This window comes from Taurulus bubalis, assembly GCF_910589615.1.
Source record: "Taurulus bubalis genome assembly, chromosome: 15".
NCBI lineage: Eukaryota > Metazoa > Chordata > Actinopteri > Perciformes > Cottidae > Taurulus > Taurulus bubalis.
In genome coordinates, this window is record NC_136603.1 from 7,135,583 (window position 1) to 7,148,844 (window position 13,262).

The following is a 13,262-nucleotide window of genomic DNA, read 5'->3' on the forward strand; positions in this document are numbered from 1 at the left end:
AACTTACTGAATGGAGGAGGTTGCACCGAGTTTTAAAGGAACAAAAGTCGGCGTGGTCTTTCTCATACACATCCGTACACATCCCAGTGTCTCCGCCGAGGCTTTTGCATTGATGTATAGTTAACATCCGAGAGGGTCGGCTGGACCGAGATCTGCGTGACTGGTGATGTTTCGGTGCGCTCCGATAGTCCTCTAAACTACTGCACTTAGCGCTCCGCCAGCCCACTTTTTTTTTTTTTTGCGTCACCCGGGGAGAAGAGGAGCGCCGAGGGAGGTCAAGTGCCTCGTTAAAGCAGGATAGAGATCCTTTTAGATAAGGAAACCAGAAACACTTAGCCTGCGCCCTCTGTGAGGGAGAACATTTATATTCACAGGAGGAGATGTGGTGGACTACAGTGGGAAGAATATTGTTTTGACTTTAGCGATTTGGTTAAAAAGGATGAAGAGGAGGACAGCATGAGGATGATAATTATGAGAAAGCCCAGGGAACACTGACCATTGTTTTAAGCTACTGTGTGTGTGTGTGTGTGTGTGTGTGTGTGTGTGTGTGTGTGTGTGTGTGTGTGTGTGTGTGTGTGTGTGTGTGTATTATATTGTTGTATCTGTGTGCAATGGCATCCTGCAATGATAAAATAACTATGAGACAAATGAGGAAATTAATCAATTCCCTATACACGCTAATTATACATTTTACTCTTTACTTTACTACTTGAATTGAAACAACTCCAATTATCTTCAACCGACAGGCTTATTTTCCACTGTCTTGAATTATATTCATTCATGTTTAATTATTTTTCCCTTCAGTAAAGTTTGAGGACTCTAAAGAAAAATGTTTAGTAAAAAATAAAGATGAAGACAGCACAGAGGCTGGAATATCCTGACTTTTAATCCATGCAAAAGCATAACAAAAACTCTGGATTTTTCACTTCCTATAATGCAATAGCATATTTTTTTTTACAACCTCCCCGTCGGGTAACCCCCGTTTACATCATCAGAGCCTCTTATGACTGTTTTCACAAGCTGAGTACTGCCAAGTAAACTGGTTTTCATGAGTTATCCTTTAATAACAAGCATCTACAGTATAAGCAGCGTTTGACAACTTTGAATCGTCTCAATGTGAGGACCCTCTTGTGCTCGAAGAGAAGATCATGAAAACATAAGGGCTTGTTAAAACGTCTGCAAGTCCCCATTCTTCTCTAACCGTGCCTGTGTGTCATGGCCTTTAATCTTTCAATTTAAATGACTATAAAAGTATAACAAAAAGCTGCCTTGTTGATGAAGACCACATGATATCACTCATCTCAGTGCTTTATGAGTAGGCTAGAATAAAGATTCAGAAACCACAAATAAAAAGGTTTCCCCCCACCATTGAAGGGAAGGAAGCTCTCTGCCAGCATGGAGTCACCAGAGTCGTAAAACACTACACCAGTGCAGCGTTCAGACGCAATTAAGTTGCCATACACACATTTAGGAGATCAGGGAAACAATCCCACATAAAAATGTCTCCCAGAGGGATTCATCACAGCACCCGGATCTGAAAGATGTTGCACGGACAGAACTCTGCTTCATTACTTCAAGGGATGAAAATAAAGCAGACTTGTCAGTCGACTTGGTGTTTTTTGAGACTTTGAGTTGTGTTCTGCAGCAGCATGTTTTGAGCGTTGTCGTCCCAATATCTCTGTGTCTCTTGGTCTCATCATGAGTGATGACAAGATTACCCTCTGAATTTCCGTTACTCCCCCTGGAGAGTCAACAACAGCGGCTCGACTGCGACCCAGTGAGGCATCAACCAAATCATGAAAAGGTGTGAAAGTGATTTATTGTTCTTCACTTTTTCACAATGTCAACATTACCCCAAATTACCGCCTTTACACTTAAATCAAGGGCATGTAACCTTTTCAGGAAGAACGTTCTAATATCTCTTAAAAATCGAAAATTTAATCCATACACAGTAAAATGCAAATTTGCTCATGTCAATAGACTCATTGGTTTTGCCGATAGGGTTTTGCCTAATCTGGCATTACTGGTTTCTTACTGTGACTAATGTTAAGCAAATGCAAACAAACCTTGGCTAGACATTGTTTTGTAACTTACATTACTTGTTCTGACTTCATGACTCTCTCAAACCATAATACGACACTCATAGGCTCGGTTTGAAATAAATATTTTTCCTCTCAGTGCTATTTGTCACCTGAGATTGTTTTGGTGTGAGTTGCATCGTTTTGAAGACAAGCCGTCACAGCAAAACAATTTTGATTGATAAATAGCACGACAGGTAAGACATCTGTATTTGACGTGAACTGTCCCTTTAAGAGACCTCTTTCATATGTATTGTTGAGAGCAGTCAATGTGGAGTAAGCGTTGCTGAACAGCTGCCACTGTGGCCACAAGTGACAATTAAATGCTAAAAACATACTTTAACAGGAGCAGAAGTAGAAGAACGATAAACTCTGCATGATAGGTTAATCTAGCAGAAGTTAAATAACACTAACTATATGCTACTATACAGTATCGATAAATTCCACTTTAATTTCAAAAGAGGAATGCATTTTTTTACAGTCACATAATCTCGTCTAAAACAATAAGAAAGAAAGTAATTAAAATAAAAATCTGACATACTTAGCTTTTTTTAATCATGACAAATTTGAATTGTTTTTTCATCTAACTTTACATTTATTTAGCATGTCTACATGACAATCATTTTTATTTTCATCATGATTCACTTTTCAACTTTTTTTTTTTTTCCATTTTCCTTGCGGATATGCGCTTCCATTGGGACACTTTGAAGCGATCCAATAAGTCAGACATGTTTGTGCTCAGTTGTCACTGACCTCAACTTATTCACCAAGTATTCAGTCAAAGTCAATGTGGCTCAAGCAAATACCATTAAGAACTGTTTTCATGCCTTATTACTCTCACAATGTGTCGGAGGGAGGGTGGGGGGACTTTGGGGCCTAATTTTTTTTTAAACTTGAATGACAAGTGCAGGTCCCAGCAGGCAACAGTTTTACACACACACGATACATATTCATGCTGCGGACCTATTACACACTATTCATAATGAAAATAATATTGTGCGCATACACTTGCAAACATGCAGACACACACTACACACAGCTTCCACATCTGGACCAGAGTCCTCTGCCAGAGACTTGGGTCTGCTCTCTCTCTCTCTCTCTCTCTCTCTCACTCTCTCTCTCTCTCTCTCTCTCGTTCTTTTACACACACACACACACACACACACACACACACACACACACACACACACACACAAACACACACACACACACAAAACATACACATACACACCTTTATTGCTTCCCATGCATACATTCATTAAAAATGATATGGGAACATTTCAGTGCTATTCCCAGTTCAACTTGACTCCTGTGTCTAGAGACACAAAGTCTTTATTTTTTGTCAGGTTCATAGTTCCCTTTTTTTAACATGATGTTCCTGTCGACCCTGAAAACATTTTTTATCTTGCACTCTCACTCTCTCTGCTACGTGAAATATGAACCTGCTGAACATTTAATTCAATAATAAAGGAAAACAGAGTTTTCCCAACAGCGCCAGTGTTTCTGTGGAGGTGCAGTGTCTGGTTCAATTGAAACTTTATTGTCCTGGAGGGAGAGACACGGCCGAGCTAGGTTTTCACAGTCTGGTGGCGAGTGCCATGTAAACACATTAGGTCATACGGTATTTATGAAAATATAGTTTCTGGTCTTGTGCAATCAGGCTGTTACTTTTAGTGTGGCAGTGTCATGGAACAGCAGTGATTTACGACTGAAACATATGGTAATATATACGACTTTATCTTTATGTTTGTGCAGTTTCTGTCAGATAAATCTAGCTGTAAAATGTGGGTTCAAGAATTAATGCAATAAGTGTTGAGACTGGATTTGTGATGTGGCCGTTGCCTCCGGCTCAATAGAAAATCTCTCACAGCGAGACAGTGGTCATTTCTTTTCCAGTGATCTTCCACTGGAAGATTTAGTAAATACTTTCCTGTGCCACGTACAATATGCTGATTTAGATTATACGTTATACAAAGCAAGACCCTTTTTTCATATGATGAAAAAGTAACATTCAAAATGTTTCAGTACTTGCTTCACAAAATGAGTGATCTTTAGATGACGGTGTCTTTCTAGTAAATTCGCTTGAACATTAAGACATGATTTCTCCCCAAAGACGTATAGTTTGTACTTGTTTACTTACTTGGGTACACATTTTGGATTGATATCCACTATACAACAATGCCTACTTATTAGAATATTACATCACCATTGACTTTACAAGTGTGATATAAGTTCTGGTTTTCAATCAGCAAAGGAAGAGGAGTTCCACAATGATCCCGTTTTGATCTAATTTAAAGCAATAGCAATTTAAAGCAATGCAATATTTTGCCAATTTTTAGATAAGAAGATCAATACCACTCTAAGCAACAAAAACACTTAGTTAGGTTTAGGAAAACCATGTTTGGGCTAAAAAAAAATACATAAAAGTAAGTAAAATACATACAGAAACAACATCACATGTCAGGAACTTCACTTATGTCACAAACGTCATGATCAAAACATGAACAACTATTTGGGACACCGGTCTCCTGTGTTTGTCATTCATACGTTCATAATTCATAATTGGTTAACTGTTTCCCGTCTTTGTGCTAAGCTAATCTGCTGGCTGTAGCTTCACACATAACATGCAAACGCACTAATGCTTCTCATCTGACTCTTGGCAAAAAAAAAGCAATCTGCACTTGGTTAGCATTCAGATGATCTCCTATAACGACAGAGTTCAACTGCATTGCTGCTTTACTGAGTTGCAAACCATGGTAACTGTGGTCTGATTAGCTCTGTCACTCCCGTAAACTCAAAGGTGAAACATAAAGGATGATGGATTATATTTCGGCCTTTTACGTTGAAGAGTGTTCCCATTGTGTCTTGACGTTGGTGCATTTTTACACAGTACAGTATTGAGCTTTCATTAGTCTGCAGCCGCCCCTCTTTGCTGCCATGAACTTTTTAAGCTTAACTTCATTGTTGCAGACATAGCAGAGCCGGTGTCATGGTTACTGTCACCCTGGGATCCCAAACCAAATTAAGTAGAAGGTAGTGCACTCTGATAATTTATGATCGAAGGTCAGAAATAATTACAACGTGTACTAATATAACGATAGCTTGTGGCTGTTTCGCTAAATCCCTCATCTTCTCGCTCTGCGTCTCTTGGCTTTTCTTCACCTAACTCGCTGTCACTACATGGGCCAATAACATTGTGGCAGTACAGTGTTCAATATATTTACTGACAGAAGTTGTGTTTGTCACACCCTCTCTTTCTGTGTCTCTCTGAGAAGGGAGTTCAAGTGAAGTTCATATTTCTTGGAGAGTTTTGGACCGAGCTGACGTAAATGAGCAAAGCAGAGGAGAGCGCATCGGAGCAGAGGTTAGTCAATTACAAGGCTCGACTCTAGTAACAAACTTCTAAAAGGCAAATTCTTGGCTCTGTGTGTGTGTGTTTTTGTGAGTGAATAGGAGACATAGAGAGGGAAGAAAAATAGTATGGGTGCACAAGGCTGTCAATAAGCACTGGTGTTTTGAGTGTTTTTGCATGCAGGGACACATGTTGTGTGATGCTGGGTGAGATGTGGAGCGCAGGCAGGACAAACAGTGCAGAGGAAGGGACAGCTGTGCAATTACACCAGAGGGAACTGAGACAAATGACAGGGCTGTCAGGTAGACAATCAGTATTCCGGATCCACGGCATCTGTCATTGAAGTGTTTGAAAAAGAGAAAGTAAAAAAAAAAAAGTACTCATTTTTACTCTCCTTTTCCCCAAAACTCAATATGACATTGTGTGGATTCATCTGGCAGCAAAACAGGGTTATCATTTTAACATCAGCAGGTAATTGAGCAAGGCTTTGCATGGATTTCTTCACTATGATTGACATTTAGTTTTCTCTCATTTTTTACTTTACTCAACCACTACTCAATCTTACAGGCGAACTACGGCCACTGTCATGCCTTTCATTGCTGTGGCCTAACAGTCCAAAAACAATTGTAAAAACAACTCTCTTCAAACTCCCAAAACTCAAATTTGTGTTGTCATCAAGTCTGGACCTGCTCCATAGACAATACATCAGGAAAGACGTTATAGATAAAACCTGAGGGCACACATGTTCTGGGTATGTGTCAGAACCGACAGCGCTGCAATAGAATAAAAGTAATTTGGGTGTAAAATAAGATAACTAATATATAGCGGGTGCACAAAATCTGTCTCCCAGCATCTATTGAGCAGCTCCAGTCTTTATTCTTGATGGCATCACAATTGTGAGACTTACTTCACTGGTTTCTGGGTTTGAGATAGCTCATGTTCACAAATATTGATAAAATGTCCTAGGGCATGGAAATAAATATTGGAATTCTTAATTTGGGAGGTGGTCCCTTTTATTAATCTTAAATAATCTAATAATCCAACCACTCCTGCGATGCTACGCTGTACACCTAATGTGTGTTGTACCTTCCAGTGCCAGTAACACATGCATGCTATTAGAGCCGTCACAGAGCGGTTTTGTACTATTGTATCTGTGTTGCAATCCTCACGCCATGACCCCAGTGTGGTTCTAATCAATTAGCCCGACACTGCGGGAAATGAAAATATCCCGGGGTTGTGAGAACTGGCTTTATTTTGGAAGATCCTGATGATTCACAGAATGTACAGAGAGCGCTTGCCTGAAGGGAGATACAACTTTGCTGAGGATTCGCTAACAAAACAGGCACCTAACAGGGATGCAAAATAACTGTAATTTCTTTTTTCTCTCCCGGTGAATGGAAAAGAAAATATTTCTCAGGTTGTATTTTTTGGGGAAATGCCTTAAATACAGTTTAAACAACGTTGTACTGAGGGGGCCTGTTCACTGCGTCACACTCTTCTTTTCTCTTGCTTTACTGTTCTTCTTCTGAGAAACCTGACAAAGAAGCGTGAATACAATGCGCAGACAACCTAGTGGTGAGATGGCGACGCCCTCTGGCTGTTTTAGATATTACACACATTATTGTATAAAATGAGTTACATATGAAAACTTGCATGCCTCTGGAATATGTCTTTTTGCATGTGTGTAATTCAACTAGGTATGCAAGGTAGAAGGCACAGCCAACCCAACACTGTGTTTACAAACCCGCATCCTTTCTTCAGAGCAAGCTGTATAAATAACATTCGGATAGTTATATGGATTACAAACTACACACTAAACAAGATCACACACACACAGACACACACACACACACACACACACACACACACACACACACACACACACACACACACACACACACACACACACATAGTTCAAGCATACAGTAAGTAGTTGTATAGGCTGAAAGGTTTAGCTGATTGAGACTGATCAACATGACGGACAGCTGTACTTTAATGTACATGTGCAAGTCATTTACACTCAATTGTCAATATTTTATTATCGTGCATATCACTTAATTTGACTTCAGTTGATATTCTTTAGTGATTATCATTTCCAGCAGTCCCCTCAGTCTACTCTGAGTGGGATAGTCGTACTCCAAGGACGCCATCTTGTGTTCAAAAACCAAAATGAATGGAGTGTCTCAGTCCACTATGTGTACAAATATAATATCCAGCAAAACAAAAGGTAGTCAAATTGTTCTATATACAATGCGTATCCCTGTATTATTGTTTTTGTGCCATAAAAATATATATACGTTATGTTACAGTGATATAATTCTTTATTTAAACACTGTGGCAGCGCACATGTTTCTAAGGTCAAAGGTCTTATTTAAGGATGCCTTCATGTCTGTGTGTGCTGTGCAAAGAGAGTATTACCCCAAACGGAAAAGATGCTTTGCTGACCAAAAGTTGCCCATGCACATGTGCACACACTTTAGCAAGTTGTCTGCTTCCTATCAAGGCCTTCCACAACTGTTGTTGCACAAACAGCTATGTTTATTGTCTCAGTCCTAAAGAGAAAGAGACCTGCCTTGTCTTCACATGGGAACGCTGAGGTAACGCAGCCACTATAGACGGCAGCCCCCACTCTGCCTCCCACCAGCCTCTGGCGGCCATGTTTTCACAACCCAAGATAACAGAGAGGAGAGAAAACAGTTACGGAGTTTGATGAATGACACAAGATGTGATCGAAAGAGAGAGAGAGAGAGAGAGAGAGAGAGAGAGAGAGAGAGAGAGAGAGAGAGAGAGAGAGAGAGATGTGGGGCAGATGCAGGCAGATTTGGGGTGTGTGTGAAAGAGATGAGTAAAAAAAGATACATTGCGAGGTCATCTCAATGTTTATCCGCCCACGACAATGGTGTGGGTCAACGAGGGTTTCTCAAGGCACCAAGTGTTGTTTCAGGATGTTGCAATGATGACAGGTTCCTCGATGGAAGCGCTCATATTTTCTCATCAAGTGCATTTCTCAACGAGGGGGATTTTTGCCAAAATACATTTAAAAATGAAACTGCACTAGCTGAGCTTTATCTGCAGGGCAATTTGTCTGGCTTAACATTCGACTCAGGGAACAACCCATTGCATGATAAGTCATGTGTTGCTGTACGGTAAATGTCATTTCAGGGGTCCTGGCGCGAGCTGTGCCTAAAAGGCGGAGATGCAAGGTTTTCCACAAAATGGACTGTTGAATCTCGTAGCACTGGCAGCCTAGTTGGGTGGCCTGTGGAACTTAGGCAGCAGCTGAGCCATCACCTCCGGGGCCTGCATTAACTCATAAAGATCACTGTCTCTTCCAAACACACTGAGCCAAAGTGGAGGTCATGCATGTTCAAGCGGATGTGTGCAAATGTGAGAATGTGCATGCCTCTGTCTTAAAAGCATGAAAAATTATACTTTTAGTGCACATTTCATTTGTAAAAGAAGTAAGCTTGCTTCATTTCACGGTCTGAATTGAACATGTGTGTGTGTGTGTGTGTGTGTGTGTGTGTGTGTGTGTGTGTATGTGTGTGTGTGTGTGTGACTCTCCCACTCCTATAATTACATTCATTGGTATCAGATGAAACCCCACACAGAGTTGATCTCGAGATGTGCCCTTTGTGTAAGCAACAGTTCCCTGTTAGATTGATGGAGAATTAGAGGAGTTCACACAAATGGAGGAGCATTATAGTGCTGGGTTACCTCTAAGTTCTAGCGCTCTCTCTCTCTCGTTATCTACTCAGTCTTTCCCTCCTTTCCCTTGTCCTTCATTAATAATTTTCCCTCCCTTGTCGCTCATTTCCCTGCAATGGCCCACCCATTTCTCATTTTATATAATCTCATTCATCCTATCCATGTTCTATAGTTCTCATCTTGTTTTTTTTTTTCTGCAAGTGAACACAAACACACACATGTACAGGAAATGTGTAGTAAATAAAAACAGCAGACCACCTAGACTCCACTGTAGGAGGTAATAAATAGGAGGACTCTACTTATCTGACTGATTTACGGAAATGACTGTCTGAAGCTTAACACTATAGATCCATTTACAGTGGCAACCCTTCATTAATGCTTTGTGGGAGGTTGCATTTGTGTGTGTGTGTGTGTGTGTGTGTGTGTGTGTGTGTGTGTGTGTGTGTGTAGGCACTTAACCGCCATTGTAGGTGGAGACAAAACTCAACTCTCAGAGGGACAATGTTGCACCCCTCAGGCACTATTTCTTTCTCAGAGGGACACATGGAAAAATCCTAACCTGGCCGCGCACTCTCTCTCACACACACACACACACATACACACACACACACACACACACACACACACACACACACACACACACACACACACACACACACACAATGACGAAGGCAGACACATGCAGCCACATGCACACAGATGTTGACAGACTACCATATTTATACCGTTGCTCTAATAAATCTATCGGCTCACTTGTCTATTTTCTCTGGCTTTGCCCATGCAACACTGGATGCCTGCACAGCTTAAAGAAGAGAGGGAGGAGAGGATAAGAGGAGAGGAGAGGGCAAAGGAGCTATGGTAGTGGATATAGAAGCAGACTAGAGCCCCCTGGCATTTTCCTGTTCTTTGGACTACCTTTCCATGTCTTAAACACAACTGCTGGCCCGACTCTGCTACACACCTCCGTGCAACAAATTCCTGAAAAATATGAACTTGTGTCAACTTGTAGAGCTCCAACTAATGCAGGCCGACTCTTTCCCCGCCTCCTTGTCTTTTCATTTCTACAGAATAAATACCTCACAACAACAGCTCTTTTTGCTGAGTGGCAAACATAATCTAATCAAGGCAGAGGTGCAGAATGATGCAGTTTGGTGATAATCATCACTGTCTTTGTATGAAATGAATGATACACTCGCACAATGTGAAAGGAACAAATGCTATAAGATGTAATTAAATTAGTCTGTTAATGTTTAATGTTTATATTAACTTTGTCAGGTTGTAATCACGGATTTGTGCGTCTTCTCCTTATATGAGAGGATTCATGTGGAATATTTAAATTTGTCAGGATTGGATTTAAAACCAATATAAAGTTTAAACTCTACCGTAACACAACACATTTGCCGAGATAAAATAGGCTTTACAATAAATTAGTTGTTCCTGTATTTACCCAAATGTGTTTGAATTGGTCCAAATATACTGCGAGATGCATCACATTTAAATCAACCGAATGAGGGTCTCAGCACCACACTTCTCATATGAGCTTGATACTGCACATGGAAAGAATGAGATTAAATACAAACTTTTTATTTGAATAGTGTTTTGACTGTGAGTCACACACAGTAGTTTTACGCTAAACGAAAATGCAACATAACATCTAGATATGAAATGATTTCTGAAGAATACAAAAATGAAGAGCATAACAAAATGTGAATCAAACAAAAATGCCTTTGAATAGACAACAAATTAATGGTAAATTGTTGACACAACTTAGTTGGCAAAAGATGGGTTGCATTATTGTCACTGGGGTGTTTTATAATTTCCATTCTGGTCCATTGTTTCCCATCAAACCAAACATTTGCCAATAGTTCTTTAAATGTAATTAATTTAACATATTGAATGGTTTTAGGTCCACGTCACTCGACAGATTATAGAGAAGTTCCCGAAATCAGACAGCACTCCTAATGTGACTTTATCTGGAGCCGTTCTTGTATCCTCAATAAAGGAGAGTGACAGAAGGTATAGCTATAAATTACATTTCAAATCAGCCCAAAACGTTATACAAACATCATATCATGTTGCCATCACCTCATCATTCCTCACAGTATAATAACACGATCAAAGTTACTGGGAAACAATAACTAACTGAAAAACATGTCACCATGATTACCACGTATATATTTACTGGCCCTTTCATAACAATTGCGTGTGAGAGTTGTTGTTGATCTCATTCTAATATTACACATATGTATGCTCTTCATAAAAATACTCTCAGTTGCTTTACTGCTGCAACAGTGATGGTTGTAATAATGACTCATATGTTGTATTGGTTCATTCAAATGACAAGAATGCAGTCTTGCAACGGCACATGCTATAAATATGAGACGGTGCGGCCCAAAATGCTTTTGATGAATATTCTAACTCAGACTATAGTCTCTTAAATGTAAAGCCAACAGTGCATTCACTTTGACTTAACATGTACTGTATACTAGTGTGTTTTTGCATACTTTGAAAGTAGCTGTTTAAGTATGTAACAGCCAGATCTGATAAGCTTCCAGAAGCATAAACATCCCCAAAAATCAAAACAAGCTGATTCTGAACCGACGCACTCAGAGACAACAGCAGAGACAACATCCTTATCACAACGAGTGAAGACAATGTATTATCATACTTCAGTATACTTACTCTACATTGTCTGGTAATAAAACGTGAGCGTAAATGAGATGACAGGTTTATGGGAAACATACTTCCTCTGAATATGAGCAAATATAAGATCTTGTCTGCCTCACACAGAGGCAGAGAGTCAAAGAGCAATGTGCTTTTAATAACCAACATAATGTTCAGACAGCAACTTGATTGAAGATATAGGCCTATAAAAGGTACTGTCAACTGAAGGATAGGGTGATAACTGGCCAACCTGCACAAACACATACGTAACACTTTCTCTCTCTCTCTCTCTCTCTCTCTCTCTCTCTCTCTCTCTCTCTCTCTCTCTCTCTCTCTCACACACACACACACATCTGCATACACAGCATCAAACAAAAGCTAACATCCAAAGTGCATTATTACATTAGCCCTGTATATCATAGCAGATAAACAAAATACATTATATACATTTTCTCGATACCAAACAATGAAATGTGAATAAAGGTTTCTCTTTTGGTTTAATAGAAACAGACAACTAGCAAAAGGTTTTATTGCCAAGCTATTGAGAAAGTCCACGGCAGCCATTGTATCCAAAGTGCTTCTGAGAGGGGTGGAAGTGAGTAGTCTTGTCATCATATCTTTATATAAATAACAGTCTTTGCTGGCAGGCCAAGTCCACACCTGAAAAACATGGTGTTGACAGCATTCTTCAAATATGATCATGTGATACCATTTCCCTTTTTTGTTTATTTTTGATGCAGGAGCAGAAAAAAAAACCCCAGCACTGTTTGTATTTGATGTTTGATATGTAAAGCTTCAGTTAATGTAACTGAGAGACATATTTCTAACAACATTTTTAAAGAGTTGTGGTACAATGTGAAGATTCTCTGTTTATTACGCATGCCTGATTAGGAATATTGGGGCTTCATCTTCCTATGATCCGGTAGATCTGTCGGACCTAAAATAACGGATAAAGACTCAGAAGTTAGAGACTCAGAAGTTTCATAATAGTAATTGTCCATTGACCGTCACCGGGAACGGCAGGTCTGTCCAGCTTAGGGTTTCTCCACATGCTGATGTGCATGGGGCTGGAGTAAGAGTTATACTCTGCATATAAAGAGTATAAAGAATGGATTACCCCAATGAATTGTGCAATTGCGTTCTACCTACAGTGGCAACCTAATGCAATTATGTTGAAGGCCAAGGAGTCAATCGGAGGCTTTCAAGAGCTCATCAGCTGCACCTGATAAAAGCTGCCAGCGACAATTGCAACTTTACCCAGCAAAACTGAAGCCTGACTTTGTCTACTTCTGTCTGAAATCAAGGACCCATTGTTGCAAAAATGATGAGTGGTATATCTGATGCTGTTATTGTAAACTGTAAATGTACAATGTGAGAATGGGAAGATGGACAGGTGTAGCAACAGGAGTTAATCTAGGAGGGCAGGTATGGAAATTCCATCAGCACAAGGTGAAGTTTGA